The sequence below is a fragment of the Octodon degus genome, unplaced genomic scaffold (genome assembly GCF_000260255.1).
Source record: "Octodon degus isolate 3935 unplaced genomic scaffold, OctDeg1.0 scaffold00020, whole genome shotgun sequence".
Taxonomy (NCBI): domain Eukaryota; kingdom Metazoa; phylum Chordata; class Mammalia; order Rodentia; family Octodontidae; genus Octodon; species Octodon degus.
This window is the reverse complement of record NW_004524596.1, coordinates 21,692,599-21,697,868: the sequence shown is the minus strand read 5'-3', so window position 1 is coordinate 21,697,868 and position 5,270 is coordinate 21,692,599. Positions and strand designations below refer to the sequence as shown.

The 5,270-nt window shown below is 35.2% G+C and overlaps 2 pseudogenes; both read left to right on the top strand.

Moving 5' to 3' along the window:
- Positions 1–6: 6 nt before the first annotated feature.
- On the top strand, positions 7–714 carry LOC111815720 (annotated as a pseudogene).
- A 520-nt stretch (positions 715–1,234) lies between these two features.
- The window catches only part of LOC101575254, a 10,477-nt pseudogene continuing 6,441 nt past the window's right edge, over positions 1,235–5,270 (top strand).

The following is a 5,270-nucleotide window of genomic DNA, read 5'->3' as shown; positions in this document are numbered from 1 at the left end:
TTTGATTAGAGAAATGTTTAATTATGCAAGAGACCATCAGCCATGTATCATTTTTATGGATGAAATCGATGCTATTGGTGGTCGTCGGTTTTCTGAGGGTACTTCAGCTGACAGAGAAATTCAGAGAACTTTAATGGAGTTACTGAATCAGATGGATGGATTTGATACTCTGCTTAGAGTTAAAATGATCATGGCTACAAACAGACCAGATACACTGGATCCTGCACTGCTGCGTCCAGGGAGATTAGATAGAAAAATACATATTGATTTACCAAATGAGCAAGCAAGATTAGATATACTGAAAATCCATGCAGGTCCCATTACGAAGCATGGTGAAATAGATTATGAGGCAATTGTGAAACTTTCAGATGGCTTTAATGGAGCAGAACTGAGAAATGTTTGCACTGAAGCAGGTATGTTTGCAATTCGTGCTGATCATGATTTTGTAGTTCAGGAAGACTTCATGAAAGCAGTCAGAAAAGTGGCTGATTCTAAGAAGCTAGAGTTGAAATTGGACTATAAACCTGTGTAATTTACCAAAAGGTTTTTAATGGCTGCATGACAGACACTGACTTAATGTACAAATAAAGTTAAGGAAAATAATGTGTACTGGCAATGATCTCATTAAAAGTGTATAAATAAAATATATGTGAATAACATCATAAGAATTAGTATGTAATTCAGTAATTCAACTTTAAAATTGGTACAGAAAAAATTTGTGTTAATGTTGCATTATTGCAGCAGAAGTTGTAAGAATATTAAAACTTTTCATATTTGCAAAAAAAAAAAAAAAATACATGAGCCCTGCATCAGACCAAAACATGCCATGCTGTCCCTGCAAGCTAGAGCTCACCAGCTGGCTGCATCTGGAATTTGTAGGTTGGAAGAAAGGAAGGAAGAGAAAACATGCACCGGGCTGTTCTGTAGCCTGGAAGAGTTTGCACTTGCCAAGGGAAATGGTAAGGGAAGCCTGTGCTACTGCCCATCTGGATCCAGCTTTCTTGCACAATCCTGCCAATTGAGGCTGATCAAGTTCAGAAAGCACTACAAAGAATAAATAAGGCAATGGAGCATTGATTTTGTATGGAGAGATTAAAGGAGTTTTACATGTATTTCTTGGCTGTGCAAACATGAAATAGGGATACCAAAAATTGTCAATAAATACTTGCTAGTTTTAAATTATTGGGAGGGACATGGGTGCTTTGTCACAAATGAAACTGCACAGTGTGGCACCATGTACCCAAGGTAAGTAAAATAAATATAAAAGCTAAGTCATCTTAGGCTTGAAACAACCATAAATAGCATAAGCACTTCTTTCTCCTAATATGGAAAACCCTGAGGATATAATCAGTCTCATGTAGCTTAGTGACTTAGGGATAGCTGGCAGGGTAGAAACACAATTCTGTTTTCTGAGACTGACAGACTATGTGGGTATGTGTATGTGTGGACTCAGCAGTGTATCTTGGGGTAAAGTTAGACTGTATTTTGAGGTGAAATGATTCATTGTGCCCATAAGAACCTCATGAAACATTCTCCTTCTAATTCCAGATAAGCAGAAACTTGGCCTTGTCAATTCCCATCAACAACTAAAGCAAATTTCTACTGGGAAAGAGGTCATGCGGCTAATCTAGCAATTCTCTCCAAACTAAATAGAAAACCAAATGTATTTCTCTCCTCATCTTGTTCTAAGAAGAAATTTCTCACCCATAGTGAGAGAATAGAAAATCTGGCCTTGTAAAAATAGGCCCCTGCCCTGCTTTTTCTATGATATCCTGATGCATAAAACAATATTTACAGAAAGATTGAACAGTCAATTCTCACAGAGGCTTTGCACCCCAAAGCAAGTGTAGGAGCAGAATTGCAGCAAGTTTTCACTTCTGCCCCTTCCTCCCAATAGCACAATGCCCTTGATTATATTAATTCTGGGAACTTTAGCAGTTATTTCTTAGGCAATTTGTTTTAAGAACTTGTGAAATGAATCTTAGATTCACATGCCACACATTATTTAAATTCTTTTTTTTTTTTTTTTCCATTTGCTGATATTGGTCCAAGTTTGAAGGGTGTAATGATTTTCTTCCTCCTGGGGGAGTTGGCATGTGTATGCAAATGGATCTTTAATTCTCTTTCCATCCCCTCCTTTTTTCTTTTATTTTATGAGCAGAATATATTTATTGAGAGAAAGAAAGCTCCTGTCCATGAGAGGGACAGGAGGGGGGCCTGAGCGGGTAGTCCCCCCCTTTTTTTCATCCTCATCACTTGCATGATTTTCCTCTGTAAAAAAATCTATTACCCTATTTCCTATTATCAATCTCTTATTTTAAGAAGTTGAATTTAAAATTTCATTTTGACATGAGAAATAAGTTCAGATGTCTCAGTTACTCTTCTCTCATTGCTGGGACAAAACATAGGACACCCAAAATTAAGTAAGGAAAGGTTTATGTAGGTCACAGTGGAGGTTTCAGTCCATACTCAGCTGGCTCCATGTAGAGTGGTACATGGCAGAGGGCAGCCACTCAGGGCTGCAGAAAACATCAAAGAGCAAAGAGAGGGGCAGCAGCTGCAGGTGCCTGCATACCTTTCTCCCCTCCTTACATTGTAATGCAGATTATGTACCTCAGTGCAAGTGTAGCACTCACACCCATAACCTCAGCACTGGATCATGAATTAATCATGAAGTTTAGAAGCCACCCCAGTGACTGTATGAGGCTTTGGGGGACAGCTAGACATAAAACATAACTGGAGGTATATAGCATATTAAGAGTTTGAAAGTACATTTTTGTCTCAATAGCTCATAAAATCTTATGGTATACTTGAACATTATTGAAAAGTATCTTTTAAGAGATGTCAGAAACAAAAATTAGTGAGAAGTATTCAGGGTATTGGAACCTGTTATTTAGCATGACCCAACCATTCCACAATTTATACCTATATAAAAGCACCATATTACATATTACAAATACACAGTTCCACTTATCAATTAAAAATAAATAAATTTATTTAATGTATATGACTATATGGTAATCCACAAAAGTGGCAGCCTCTGCACTGCTGATTGCTTTGAGAACCAATAGTTGACTATAGACCCTACAGTTTGATGGGCACATCTTATGCCTTACTTTATATCATACTGTGGCATTTGCTCTACGTATGCAGCACTCATCACTCTAGGGTGTTCTGGTTTAAGGACCAACATCTCAGCATGTTGGGTTAATTTCAGACAGGTGATCACCCAAGATTTCATACCTTTGATCTTAGGGCTATTATTTTATATGACAGAGAAACAGAACAGTATGAAATCAATAGTCAATAAAAGCACAGAAAGTATTGAGAAATGACAATAGAGGGAGACATTAAATAGAGTATTAGCATGAAACTTAAAATGACTAATGGAGTATGTCAATCAGGAAAGAAAATTTGCTAAATGAAAAATTAATCTAATTACTGTTTTAAGTTAGATTGTCTTTGCGTGATCTTCATATTCTTTATATTGTCTTCATATTTCCAAAAAAACTTCTCCCAACGCTTCTATTTGAGTTGAAACAAAAAAGAAATAAAGAAAAAAGACTATTTCAGCACTGCAGAAGGTAAAAGCTGAAAGCCATCCCTTTTCATTTCACAAAGATGAAGAACACACCTTAAAAGAATTATCTAGCATTGTACTGTTCAATCAGCAAGTTTTTGACTATTTGCTTAAGAAAGGGATGGTGGCCCAGCTCCTAAATAAATATACCTCTTATGGAAATTCACTCACCTGCTTTTGTCTCAAATTTACTTTTATATGAATAAAACCTCTGAAAAAGAAAAAGAATTAATTTATTTTAAACATTGTGAAGTATTGAGATAAAGTGTGCTTTATTTATTTCAATACATGGTTCACTCTACAAATCCTCATAACCTTCCTATTTTTATATTAACTTTATCTTATATTTGTTTTTATTTCTTCTCATCTACTTAATCTATACTGTTTTCCTGTTATTATGAATGGATTATTCAAAATCTATGCCAATTCATTTCCAAAGCCAGTTATTTATCTTGTTTCAGTATAAAGATGCATGTTACAGGGTGATCCAAATTACACTATTCTGTCAAAATATTCTCATCCTGAGACAGAAAAAAAGTGAAACATATCAAAACATTTCCACTTCCTCTGGAATATGAGCTTTGATAAATTATTGCTTCATTTCTCTTTTATAGCAGAAAGTGACCAAATTTTAAGCAGCAACCTGACGCAGTTGACTCTATATTATTCCAGGCTCAGTTTGTCAGCTAATTCTTTTTAAAAGATTTTAATGTAATTACAGAATCCCTTCAATATAATTCTTTTTTACCTAAAAGTTATTTTTTTAACTGAAAGCAAGATAGTAAACTGAAAAAGAATACTACTAAAGTATTTTCCAAGGCTTTCTCTATCTCATTTACTTAGCATTTTCTACTGTTTCCAGTATTTTATTTTATTAGAGCATGTTTACCATACACGAAATTTACATGGATCTAGTGTGGTAACTAATATACATATTATAGCTGTTTTTAAATCTTTTCCCCCATCCTGCTCACTTTCCTTCCTCTGCCTCTAAATCTCTTTTTATTTTTATTGTATTTATCATTCTTAATTTGTGTTCATGACATGTAATGTTTATATTTATTGAGGTTCTGAGGCTTCTTAGATGGTATATCTTAATTCTTGTTACTTCTCCTTTCTCTCCTCTCCCCTAATGCTTGATCTCCTGCACTCTCCTTCCAATTCTTAAGAGAACTGATCATCGTTCCCTTCTAGTCATCCTTTCTTTATTATGCTCTTTGTACTTCCCCTGACATGAACAAGGGATACCAGATGCTATTCAACCTTGTTTTCTGGTTTATTTCACTTAACATTGTATTTCCCAGATGCACCTGATTTCCTATAATTGTACCTTTATAGCTGAGTAGTATTCCATTATACACAGATGCCACATGTTTTTAACCTATCCAGTGGTTGATAAGCATACAGTTTGTTTTCAGGATTTATGAATCACGCAGCTATGAGTAGTGGTATGAACGTATTACTTTAGTATAATACATGTAACTCTTCATTAAGATATCTAGAACACACACAGCTGGGTTCTTTCTCTCTCTTTCTTTCTCTCGCTCTTTCTTTCTCCTTCTCTTTCTCCCTTTCTTTCTCCCTTTCTTTCTCCCTTTCTTTCTTTCTTTCTTTCTTTCTTTCTTTCTTTCTTTCTTTCTTTCTTTCTTTCTTTCTTTCTTTCTTTCTTTCTTTCTTTCTTTCTTGGCAG